This window comes from Mesoplodon densirostris, chromosome 14 (assembly GCF_025265405.1).
Source record: "Mesoplodon densirostris isolate mMesDen1 chromosome 14, mMesDen1 primary haplotype, whole genome shotgun sequence".
In the NCBI taxonomy this organism is placed as follows: Eukaryota; Metazoa; Chordata; class Mammalia; order Artiodactyla; family Ziphiidae; genus Mesoplodon; species Mesoplodon densirostris.
The window spans coordinates 14,645,818-14,659,782 of NC_082674.1; positions in this window are offsets into that span (position 1 = coordinate 14,645,818).

Consider the following 13,965-nt stretch of genomic DNA (forward strand, 5'->3'; position numbering starts at 1 on the left):
TAGGACTTGGCAACACAATGCCATGGAAATAATGGTGTGCCAGTTCCAAGTCTAAGCCTCAAGGGATTTGATCACTTCTACTCAGTCTCTTAGAACCTGCAACCACCATATGAACAATCCCAGGCTAGCCTGTAGGGAAAGAGAAACCAGGTACCCCGATGTTCCTAGCACCCCAGCAACCAACATCCAGTTAACCCCCGAAAGCAGTCATCCAGCATACATATCAGGGGGCCCAGCCCAAATCACCAACACAAAGAGTCTCTGGCTAGATAGATGCATATTGCTTTAAGCCTCTAAGTTTTGGGGTGGTTTGTTACACAGGAAGACCTAACTAATACAGTCACATCTATAGGCATTGGATAGAATTTGGAACAGATATTGGCAAATCTTGTCACTTAAAGCTCCGAAACCAATCTTGGAATAATTCCTTAACATATTCTTTTATCTAAAAGGAAGCTTCGATATCACAGTTTCTGATTTGATTTTAAAGTTGAAGAGGTTACAAAGACATAGCTGTTGTGAGGATACGCAAGCTCACATATCTAATTACTAGAAGAAAGAAGTCTAGAAACCTAGAATGGTAGAATTATTTCTCTATGTGCCCTGAGTGCACCAAAATTACCTTTGTTTACTATTTCATAGAGATTAAGTGGTGTTTTTATGATACCGCGTGTGGCGCTGTCAATTACCTCTGTGGAATAAATGAGACTCTAGGAGATGTTTTTTGATGAGCTGATTAAAGGAACAGAAACCCCACTCCTCACATGCCAAGCTGCCCCTATTTTAAGTTAGAAATATATTCAATGCTTGTCAATCTACTGGAGTAGGTAGGAGTCAGGAGACCTAAGTCCAGGAGACGCGGGTCCTAGTGCTGTCTGTGCTGGTTACTGGCCCTTGGACAAGTCCCCATCCCATTCTTCTCTTCAGATCCTTCTTCTGTGAGGTAAGGGGGCTGGACTCAGTGAACTTCCTCACCATTCCCACAGCATCTCAAGGCCTTAATCTGGTCACTCATATTCTTGGAAACAAGGTCCCAAAGATAAATGCATTAAAACTCTCTGGAGACTGAAAACTTGGTATCTACTTTAGTAGAGTCTACCCTGCTGATTTTCCAAAATCCAAACAAAAGACAATTTGGTTTACAGGTGTTATCGTTATGGGTGATTGTAGGGTTTTTTTTTTCCGAAGGTTGCTTTTGTGCACATTAAGATTGTGCTTTTCCATGGTCATTAACCGTACTCCGTGACTTGAGTTAAAGTATATGCAAGGATCCACATGAAAATAAAACCAGGCACATTGCAGCTTCTCTTGTGATATTTATCACTGATGGCGCTCATGTGACTGCAGAGCTCCATAAAACTCTGGAGGGGTTACCTTCCCTTAATGGCGTCCTTCCCTTTCACTCACCAGCCACTTCTTATTACAAACAGCTGCTTGGAAACGAAAAAACATTTTCTATTTCCAAGGGACATTGTTGGCTCTCAAAGTACTTTGCCCATTTTATTTAACAAATGTTTAAGTTTAATCAAATTTCTAATTCCAAAAAAGAGCCAACCTTGCATTTTGAATCACTAGCTTGTGAGACTTCTACATTTAAAAGAATATAGAAGGAATCAAATTCAAGAGCCAAAAAAAGAGTGAAGTATGTGGCTCCCATGGCTTCAGCTTACTCCTATGATGTTCTGCCACCCCTTGACCAGCTGGCTTCTGCCTATGCTGTGATTCTAAGGGGACCGACCATCTCAGCTTATAATGAAGGCTTCCTTGAGTTCTGATAGAAAACTCATTTCCAATAACCCAGTGAAGCTGCATCAGCACCAACGTAAGGGGGGAAAACAAGCATCATATAAACTTTATTAGCACTTTATTATGAAATAAACTAGGCTTACACTTCTTTTGGAGGGGAAAACGATGAATACAAAAAAATACCGTATTTTTACCTACTAATGTGCACTTGTAAAATGCATGGCGTGCTGTTTTATAGGCAGTAGCATATAAAATACTTTTTCCAGATGTGGATTCATAATTCTCGAAAGGCTATAATAGTTATCATAAGATTTATGGAGGATAATTTATTAATCACATTTTTTTCTTTTAGAGATCTGTTTAGTAAGATGAAAGAGAACTTTAAAATGTCATTTTAACCAAATATAGATGGCCTAATATCAAGTTACTCCTTTTGTTCACATTATTTTTAATGACTTTATTTGTTTTATTGCCTCCACAAGTCAGTGCCAACTTGGTGGTAATGATCTATTTAGGAAATCTCTTAAGATTTTTAAAGTAAAACAGCATGGAGCTCCTTTAAAAACTAAATGAACTGAACTATGTGAGTTGATTAGTGTTCATTTATTTGAGAGACACAGGAGCTACTAAAGCTTATTTTTTATAAGATTTGGAGGAGACAAATCTTGTGAAAACTGTTGCTCCCTGAGCATTCGTGTGGCTTCTTCAACAGAAACTTAGAAGCCCAGTGTGTCTGAAGTGCTACAAGTAACACGCTGTTAAATAACACACATTTTGAACATGGATCCCTTTAATCTGGCTTAGATCATTAAAAACACAGCTGTGTCAAATCCGTATTGTGGACCCAAGTCACATGATGAGTAAAAAAGCCCAAATGACCCTCTTTTTGTCAGTCACTTGATTTGAAGTAAGTTTTGTCTAAAGCATAACACTGACAAAGTAAAAAAAGATAACTTTGCAATTCAGGGGGACTCATCAGTCCTAAGATTACTGTCTTCTCATGCTCACACACCATGCCCTCTTCTCCAATCCATGGCTTCACGGGCAGAGGAGTTAATACTCTACAATGGGTAGAGATCATTACTGAATTAAAGGTCAGCACAGAGACTCACCATCCTTCTTCCCTCCAGACTCTTACAACAGTCATCAGAGTTCCCTCATCTCTAACACAAGCATAACAACATTTACTTCGCAAAGTTATCGGGAGGATTAAAATAAAATGATGCATACAAGTCATCTACAGCCTGGTGCATAGCCCATACTCAATAAATAGAAGCATTATAGCTACCATGTGCACAAGTGCGTGAGAATTTTTTTTTTTACTTTTGGAAGAGCAATACAGTCAAGTAGTATTTATTGACAGATTTGAAAATAAAAGTATGAAAGACAGAAACATACTGAATAACCACCATGTATAATCCACTATTCTAGGTTTTATAAGGGACAACAGAGGGAATCTATGATCCAAAGCATTTATAATCAATGAGGGAGCTCCAAAGCATGTGTTGACAATCCCAGCATCATTTTAAATCAATGGCCATATGAAAGCACAACACCAGAGCTACACCTGGAGTGCAAGTGGCAGTTTCCACATGAAGGGTATTGGCAGTGATTCCTGAAAGTCAAGAAAAGGTTGAGAATGGTTAGGTAGGTTATGAAGACTTCATGCAGGTTGGGCTTGAGTGACTATAAGAAAGTGGGGTGGGAGGGGTCAGGAGAAGAAAACTCAGGAACATCTGATATTTAAGTCAACCAGATAGTTGATGCTGCTGAACAGCTTGAGCAATGAGGCCATGATGCCAGAAGAAAGGACCTGAGAAATTGAGAACCAGGCTCAGTTTCTGTATAGAGACACAAGGCCTCTCCAAAGCTCTCTGGAAGTCTGAGAGAATGCTGTGATTAATAGCAGTATTAGTCCCCGAAGGAGAAAATGTTCTACCCGTGATGAAGATCTGTGTCCAATGTGGCCCTGACCATGGCTGTTTTCCATGAGAAAGGAAGAATGCACGAAGTAGCTAGCAAGGACACAGCCCTCCAGCCTCACACCTCATAGATCCCTTCACGACCACTGGCATTGCACTCCTGGCGATTCTTTCTTGATCTACAGACCCGCTGCCCCAAGGCTATGAGCTCCTTGAGCACAGGAATTATTTTCTCTCTGTTTCCCTAAGGTCATGGACAGAGTCAGCAGTCCAGGGATGTCTGTTGAATGGTCTGTTCTTGGCAGAGAGGCCAGTGGTAATGACAATTGTCAAAATGAAGTGTTTACAAGATTCTCATCTGTGCTGGAAGTGCCATATGAAAAGAGGAAAAGAAGGAAGACAGAAAGGGAGTCCTAAAGTCCACTTGGGATGATGAATCAAAGTCTCCCACACCTCCTTCAATAGTCTAAGAGTGCAGCCTGTTTTTTTTTTTCCCCCCAAAAGATTTTCTTTAATTTCATAAAATATTTTCACGGACACATGAGCTAGCAAATACACATGCATCTGTGTGTATTTTGACAAGATTATCCCCTGTCCCTACCCCCCTACTCCCACATCAAGGTAGACATAAGACTGGAGAAATGAATACAGAAGATGGAACAGATAGAAAAAAAATGATTAAAAGGATGGAATATAATATTGTGCTTGGTTATTTTCCTATGTCACAACCAAACAAAACATTTTGGTGCAAACAGTTGATTTTTCCTATTCCATTTAAGTCTGGTGGAGAAAAAAATACTTTTTATGTAATAAAATATGTGGGGTTTTGTTTTCTCTAGGGATACTTTTAACCAGTAGCCAATTAGCAATCTACTTAATATCAAACCAGACTCCATCTGGATCCTTTCTCCTCTAAAGGAGGGACCGGACAGGACCAGGTCATGAGCGAAAGGCAAAGGGTCTTGAGCACCCCACCCAGGAGCCCCATGACCTGAGAGTGAGTGGAGGCCTGATCTCTGCCTGAACCTCAGAGCCCCACAGCAGGAAACAAAGCAGCATCCTTGGACCATTGGCGAAATATGTTTACCTATTAGCTCAGCTGTCACCAATCTGGAAAGCAAAGGGGTGTTCTGTCCACATGAGATAACACACCTTGCCTTGCCTGTATGGGGAAGCTCTCCCCAGGTCTACTGTTCTACTCACCTGGCCGGTGTTCTGCTCACCTGGAAGGCACTGTCTGAAGTCTGGAGGAGATGCCCTGGAATGAACTCCACATCTCTTCCAAGCCATGGTGACTCTTAACCTTTACTAATGCTTCTTGGCTGGGACCGTGAACACAAACCAGAGGTTGACAGATGTGCACAACAGAGAAGCCATGTGGGTAGCACTAAAGACAGCCTCGTAGAATAAGTCCAAAACACACCACCTTTGTCATCAGTCAGGACCAAGTTCCACAGCCCAGAATACGTGCATTGGAGCATTTCAGAGAGAGCAATGACTGGGTAGATCTTCTCTTGGAAGTGGCTTTTCCAGAGTAAAGTATCCAAGAATGAGAACCACTGGACATATCTCCTTTTGCTAAGTTGGGGCTGGATCAGGGTAGGCCTTGAATGGCTGCCAGAGGACTTTATACTAGACGGGAGGTGGTTACTGACTGAAAAGTCAGCATGTAGACTCACTTTCCCTTTTCCAGCCTCCTCCATATCTGTTTCTTCAGGGAAACAGTAGCTCATACATCTATAACAATTTGTCTCAGGCAATATTCTTAGTGCTTTCCACATAGTAACTCAATTATTGCTCACAACCACCCTATGAGTTACAAACTGTCTTTATCCCCACTGTTACAAGTTGAAGCACAAGTGGAAGGCTGACAGACACCCTGGTAGGGAAATTGGAATCTCAAATGGTGTTTAATCTTCTAATGGGCAAATGTTTTTCAGGGCCCAGAGTCTATAAAAAAGCAAAGTCTCCACTCATCTGTGTTGAAATCCAGAAGTCGGTGAAGTTTGAGAGACTAAGTGGCATTTAACTCATTAGTCTGCAAATAACACCACTGTATGTTCTCTTCACCAGTTTAGAGAACAGAAGTCAAACCAAAGGTGGGAGCTCAGGGCATAAATTTACCATCTGCGACGAAATGTAATCAGATCCGAAGAGTTTCCACTTTGAAGTCTTCCTGAATCTGTGTGGGTTACAGGTCTGAACACATCACCAGCTTTGACAGGTGGCTTTATTTTTCATTTCAAAGAGGGAGAAAGAAAGCCAGGAAACCAAGCGAACACATGCACAGTGGAGCTTTGAACGCTGCCCCCCGAGCATTCACAGAGGCGCTTTTCTAAGTTCGGGGTCACACGTTCAGAGGAGTGAAAGCAGCTGGGCTTTGGTCCACCCTGGACTCCGTCCTTCCAGTCGCAGCTCTGTGAAAGCTGCCTTTCTCCAGCTTCGGTGTCCACCGTCTTCTCAGCTCCCAAACTGCAAACTGGGCCTGAGCTTCAACCAGTGCTGCTGAGGCCGGGTGATGACTCCAGGCAAGAAAGGGCTCAACTAGGGGAGTAGCACTTGCCGTGTCATAGTGGAATGACAACACGTCTAAAGGCTGAAACCCAGCTGCCCTTGAAAATTATTCAGCCCCTAGCCTGCTTGGCAACGCTGAACCCGTCTAACGGATACCTTTAACATCCTGAGCAAAGCAGGGCAGAGAGCCGTGAGGCGGCCAACAGCTCGCTCAGGGTATGAGGTCATTAACGTGTGATTTGCATCCAAAAGGATCACCTGCTAGTTATTCATGAAAATGGCGCAGTCTGTGCTGGTGTTACCCAGCACGAACCCAGACAAGTGCAAGCATGTCACAGGCTGCTGGGAGCCTCCTGCATGAGGTCCCAAGGAAGAAGCCCCTGGAAAGGCCAGTGCTGACATTCACCACACCCCACTGCATGAGAGCCCCTCAGCCTGGACACCCCTCCAGAAGGCAGTACACTGAGCGGGGGAAGAACTTCCTTCAGGAGGAAGGAAGGGGTCTGGTGCGTGAGATCAGGTCAGGCGCTTGGCCTTGGAGGGAAGAGTAACTACACGTATCCTGGCGAGGTGACACTCATTGTTTTCCAGCCCGGCTTCTTCTGGGCCAGTACTAGTGTCCCCGGGAGAGGGGCTGAGAGTTAGTCCCTTAAACAGGTATATGGCCAGAGCTCCTGGATGAGACTGAGGGCACAAAAGCAGCATAACTCATGGGCATCCTGGGCTGAGTCCTGACGGCAGGATTTGTCTTTTTATTTTTTTTTTATTTTTTTTTTTTTTTTTGCGGTATGTGGGCCTCTCACTGTTGTGGCCTCTCCCGTTGCGGAGCACAGGCTCCGGACGCGCAGGCTCAGCGGCCATGGCTCACGGGCCCAGCCGCTCCGCGGCATATGGGATCCTCCCAGACCGGGGCACGAACCCGTATCCCCTGCATCGGCAGGCGGACTCTCAACCACTTGCGCCACCAGGGAGGCCCTGTCTTTTTATTTTTAATAAATAACATTTATTAGACTTTTTTTTCTGATTATAAAAGTAATACAGGCTCGTTATAGAAGGACTAGAAAAAATGGAGGAGCACAAGGAGGAAAACAAAGGTTACCTGGAATCCCACCATTCTGGTCACCGTGAACATTTTCTTTACTCAAGTCTTTTTCATACTGTGAATATACTTTTTCAAAACAAAAATAAATACTGCTTTGTAAGCTGCCTTTTCCCTTAGTAATACTGCAAGAAACCTTTCCCCCATTAGTATATATTCTTCCACCACACAGATTTAGTGGCTAAGGGCCTGTAATCTACTCAAACTTCTTGTTGACCATTAGTTTAATTCCATCATTTTTATATAATATATAACACTAAAGTGAACATCTTGCAGGTACAACTTTGTGTACATCTCTGACTGTATCCCTAGGATACATTTTTTAAAATATGACCATGGAAATGAAAGGTTTGTTATTTCCTATTATTAAGATTTTTGTTATGTATTCTAGTCTTGTATTCTAAGTGACTGCAAAATCCATTCGGGATTGTTCAGTGGATGCCCTTGGCTTCGTGCTTACTGGAGGTGATTCTGTCCCCTGTGTTCTGATGACAGCGCTTCAGGTTGTTCTACAGTCGCTGTCATGAAGTAAATGATGGATGATGTCATCACTCGGAGTAGCCCCTTATCACATAATTGACCTTCACCAATGCTCTTCTCCACTTAATAGTATTGCAAAGTGTTTCCAAGATTGGATTTGGGGGTCAGGTAAGCCTGGGTTTGGATCTCTGCTTCTCTTCTTATTATTTTGTGACCTTGGCCAAGTTACTTAATTGCTTTCAGTTTCCTCTTAAACTTGTTGCTATTGCTATGGCCACCTACCCACTACAACCATTCCAAACCATGCCCCAGATTTAGCTTATGATGATGGTCTTATTTTCTGACTGAGTTAAAAGATGTGAGAAAAATTTACTATATCAGAATTTGCTGGGTGTCAATAAAGCAGAAAGCAATTAAAAGTCATGAGGAGTTATAGGAAGCACCTTAGGAATCAATTAACCCCACTCTCCCATGCCGCTTTTCAATTAGAAAAGGCAAGGGAGGAAAGGCGAGGATCAGCCCTGCTTGCGAGTTTCCAGTATAGTCTTTGTACTCAAGCTTTTTTCTCACTGCCTCCCTCTCCACTGTCACATAAGTCTCTGAAGCAACAGAGGGGAACAGAGAAGGTAAATCGCATTTCCTGCAGAACTTTTGGCATGGAAGAATGGGAGGTATTTGACCTGCCAAAGGTCTTATAGAAATGGTGGGAGAATGTGAACTCTCCCCCTGGGACAAGAGGGATGCAGTCCAAGTCCTGCCATGGCTAGAACTGGCATTTTGTGAACCCTACCTTCAAACAAAGACAGAGATTGGGTTCCAGTAATAAATGGTGAGCATGAGCTAGACAGCGACTCTTTGGTATCTCTTGCTTCAACTTTATTGGTCACTACAGGCTTGTGTGGACTGGGAATTGCCAAATAAATTAAAGGTATTGCCAATAAATTAAAACTAGTTAAACCTGGTTTAACTCTGTGAAATTTGTGAACAATCATATTTCCCTTGGAGGAAAAATCTATGCCCTCTCTCCTCAGAAATAGAAATACAAAGAAATTGTTGAAAATATATAGAAGTTTCATGAAAAACCGTCCTATGATCCCAAGACAGAGATAGAAAGTTAGAACAATGGAATTATCAGGCACTGAGGTGGGTGTAGCAAAAAGGTTGGACTCTAAGTTTTAAGCACTCTGATTGCCAAGAGTAAAGGGGAAGTACGTTGGTTTAATAATGGTTGTTAGTTACAAAGCCAAAGCATTTAAATCCATCTTTAGAGACACATTTATTTCTAAACTTAAATTCAAGGGAAAAATTATCACATGGATCTCGATAGCACACAACCCAAAGTCTTTAACTTTGATCCCCTTCAAGGATCTAGGAAACTGAGATCATCCTTCCAATAATCTAATTAACTACCTTTCAAGGATAAGTAAGGACCCACAGTGCCCACAACCCCTTCTCCCGGGGTAAGAAGGACCCTGTGGCTTGTCATCATTAAGAATCCCTTTCCTAGGACACCATGGCTAGGACATGCCTCAGGCCCAGTATACTTACCCATTCATTCATTCACAGACAGTTTTTCTAAGGGCCTGTTTTATGCCTGAAGTTGGATTAGGCATTGGCCAACAGGAACTAATAGATAACAGATGAGAGAATGAGCTACAGCCAGAAAGAGGCAATTTAATGAGATGTAATCATTTTCACCTGTGAATCTCCATATGCCTAGCAGCAATTCTGAGTTATAGAAGTGAGTTCCCCTCTCCTGTATGCAATACTGTCTTTTACACCAGCTAGAAGCTCCCTTAGGGTCAGGAGCTCTACGTTGCATCTGTGTCACCTGCAGTTTTGATGGTGCCACTGGGTGTTTAGTAAATACTTGCAGAGAGATGGGCTCATATCCTCTCCTGAGTCCTTAGGACTCTCCCTAAGCCTATGGATGTCTGTCTCGTTAGGTTTTCCCTAAGCCTGTGTATAATCCGTCTGACCCCTTCTGGGGCCTGGAAAGTTGTCCTTCCCTTAGTACCAAACCTGTTCCTCCTAGTGGGGCTAAGACAACACTTCTTTTCCAAGCCTGACTCTCAGGACCCCATGTGGCTGTCCTGTCCTTGTGCACCATCCATGTCCTGCAGAAAAGACTCCCAGACCAGACCCATTCATGCCTCAAGCTTCTGGCACTGGAAGCAAGAAAAAGGCAGCAAAATTTGCCTTTCTTCTTTTTACTTTTAGTTTCACAAGAGAGTTACAAAAGTCATCTTTGGTCTCACTGAACAAAGCAGAAAGCTGGCCTGTGGTCGTCAGGAGTCAGGTCATGGTGATGCCACACTCTTAGTGCTTTTTAAAATAAATACTGAAATTACCAATTTAAAATAATATTTAAGGTAGACAGTGAAATCACTAAAAGAAGAAGATAAAAACCTGACTCCATTAATGTTCTAGGTCCTAATTTTGAGAAAAAGTTCAAATCTTTAGTTTTGGGCACGTAACCCCATAGCTATACTTCTGGATAAACTTAGGAAAGAAGGAAACAATGTTTAGTGTCATTCTTTCTAGAAGTAAGGCTGTAGGAAAAGACCTCCCTGTGATCTCGAGTTGTGTAATATGATCTCAGCTAAGAAAACTGGAAAAGGCGAAGTATCACAGGAGACACCCAGGTCTGTGGCATCAACCGTTTTGCTGCTGTCCCCATGTAACAAAAGCCGCTCACCTCTACGCCATGTTCTCTAAGTGCCTGCAATATGATGAGTGTGTTACACACATTATCTCATTTAATCCTCAATCACAACCCTATGAATCCATTATTATTATTCCCTTTTTACAAATAAGGAAACTGAGACTTCAGAGGTGAGCTTAGACGTTTGTAGGTGACAGCTGGGATTAAAATCCAACTGTGTCTGAGTCCACAGAATCTTGCTCTACTTAACTACTGTATTATAGTTAATCACTGCTTCTTATAAAGCATAGGACCAGATCCTTTGATTTCTATATCCCACTTCCAATACAATGTATTGCATTTACCACAAAGTCTGTTTTGATTATGGTTATTAGTAATGTCACTTGGTTAATGAGAAAGATCATACACAAATGCTATTATTGCTATTGATAAAACCAACATGTATTTATATGTCATTTATAGCTTATAAGGCACTTTTGCAATGATATTAATTTTGATTAATTTTTCAACAGCTCTATGAGGTGGGCATGTCCCTGTTTTACAGACAGGAAACTGAAGCTCAGAGAGTTTAAATGATTGGTACAAATCTGTTAGCCTGTCAATGTTACGTAGACCCCACTGGCACAACCCTGAGAGGGATACCTCCTTAAATCCTGTGCCCCAGGGATCCCCCTAGGTCCTGTCCTGAGACCAAGCCTCAACTTGAACTCAATTCTCTTAGGTATGCCTGTGATCAGTTTCTGTCAGCTTGTAAGATGCTGATGTTGCTGATCTATTGGAAAAGATTGACGTGGTAAGTTAACGATGAGTAAGGCAGACTAAATACAAATGAATCAAGATTTCTAAGACTCTTGGTGAGATGCAGCTTCTTCTTGGGCCCTTTGACTGGGGGGCCTCTGGGAGACAGCAATTATGAATCATTTATCTCTGCACCTCCAGCCTTGGCCTTGGGCTTGATGCACAGTGGATACTTAATACTTCTGGAATGATGAAAGAATGAGTGAACCAGTCAACAGATACTTCTGAGTTTGAAGTTCTCCAGTATCTTCTTAACCTAGTGCTTCCTCTTTTGACTTGTTCTTAGGATTTGGAGAAGATGGAAGGAAAAGCAGGGAGCCTTGCTGAGCCCCAGGCTAGGTAGGACGTAAGGGAAAGGGGGTCATGCAGTACAAGCCTGTTGTGTCTTCCCGCTTCTCACTGACTCAGATCCCTGACCCCCAGATACATCCCTCTGTGGTCTTGGAGGTGGCAGGGGAGTCCTTACCCTTATGGGAGGAGACCTTTCACCTCAACTTCCCTGTTCCAGATTATTCTCTAGGAAAACTGGGCTCTTTTCATATGGAATCCAGAAGCTGCCCCCACTTTGTAGAATGTTAAGATGCAATTTTATGTAAGGAAGGGATTCTTTCTATTTGAGCAAGAAAGAGAAGCAAGACATCCCAGTTTTTAACATGGATTGAAAATGGAGTTTTGCCAGTTTTCTGGGTTTTACCCTGCCATGCTCTGTCAGCCAAGGTAGGAGAGGAACAAGCAGTCTGTGTTCCTAGAGCATTTTTCTCAGAATAGGAAAATGTCAGTGATTTAGATAATTGAGTGTCTGGATGAATATTTACCTGTGCCATAACTTTAAATAAAAAGGGTTTTGATTAAATAATATCAGCAAAACAAACAGGATGAGAAAGTAGAATTTCTGTCTGATTTAATGAAATAACTATTTTTACTGACTGTATATATAAGTAATGGTAATTGTGATCCAATTCAATCTACTTATTAAAACATACTCCGTAAGGCCTTCTACTAATCAGGAAACATTTATTAGTCTAGTTTGGCTACATAAATGCCTTTCTTGGGTTTTGTTACTGTTGACAACAGATTTTAGCCTCCCTCTTGCCAGAGATTATCTGTGTCCATGAGGTTTTACCTGGGAAAATGTCTCAGGAGAAGGGCCTGCTGGAGAAATGTTTGTCAAGACCAACCCTGGCCTGAGAAAGGTGATAAAACTGTGCAAGGAAAAAAAAAAAAAAAACAACTATGCAAGGAAACGGAATGTATACAGAAAGGTCTTTAGATGCAATTCCAAAAGCGGATGAATCTCCACTCTGGTGCTACGATATTCAGTAGCGTTGAGATCTTTCAGCATGCTCCTTTACATGATAAAACTGTTAAAAGAGGTGAAGACATTGGCCTGTGAGGCAGTAATTCCATCTGTGCCCAAATATCTTGTAAATAAGGAGAGGTTTTAAGTGCAGAGTCACTCCCTGCTTTCAGGAGCTTCCAGGGTGAGGCGGTGCTGAAGGAAGATGCTGACAAAGAGCAGAGGAAGCTGACAAGGGCCCTTTTCCTTCCTGGCCTGGGAAACAAGCCTGGTCTCAGAGCTGAAAGGACCTCCAGACGTTACCTGGGCAACACCAGTACCACCGGCGTAAATATAAATATCTGCCTAATAAGACAGTTCACTGATGAGACCAGCAGAAAGTTAGTGATGCTGGGAAGGTGAGAACTCAGGTTTTCTGCCACTTCAGCTGAAGGAATCTGTGTAACTCTGCTCTGCTTTCCATGGCCTGGCCAGCCCTCCATGTTTGTGGAAGAACCATCAGCACAGAGCATCACAATCTATCATGCATCTTTACACGTCACAAATGGGAGTTGTACCATGATGTAGCAAAGCACCAGCCTCTGAGTGCCTGGGGGACTCTCCTCTCATCTCCTCTCTCCTCCTTACACACACACACACACACACACACACACACACACACAGGTTTGTATTGTCCAAACTCTTCTTCAAAACCTTCCTGGACCAAGCCCACCATAATGGTCCCTCCATCAACTAAAATACCAAGGAACTCATTATCAACTAAAATACCAAGGAACTCATTATCAACTAAAATACCAGGGAACTCATTATTTCCTCTGCCAGAGATTTCTTGTCACTCCCAAAAGAATTAGCAGCTCTCAATCAAACATTTCAGTCTTTCACAATGCCTGTACTTAGTCGGCACTTAGTTAAGATCTTCTGGTCAAGTGAATAATTTCAGTTCAATTAATAAACACCCAGAAGTTACTCCTCCTTCCCTCTCATCTCCACGTTTGTCCACCATCCTGTAGCCCTTCAGGACCCCTGGGCAGCACGAGGCCTGCTGGGTCAGTCGTGTGATTAGGGGTCAGGCCCCTCCCTGTAAGCAGAAGGGGCTGGGCTTATAGTCTGTAGGAGCCTTTCCGGTTTAATCCGATGGACTGATGTGATACTAGACTTTTCAAAGGGTCATTCATTCATGCCTTAGGCAGCACTTTCATAATTTCACTTTCAACCTTTGAATGAAGATTTAAAATTAAGTGTTTTCGGTCTCAGTCTCTGTGGCTTCTTGTTTTCCTCTTGATTATCCAAGTTCATTTATCCAAGTTCATTTTTCAGGGGCAGATTTCTGCCCCTGGAAAAATGTAGACTACTGTCCTAAGTGCTATCCTGTGGTCCACTAGGAACCACTCCCCAATCCCCACCTGCCCCAACCCTTTCTGCCATGATTCATGCAGAGCTCCCT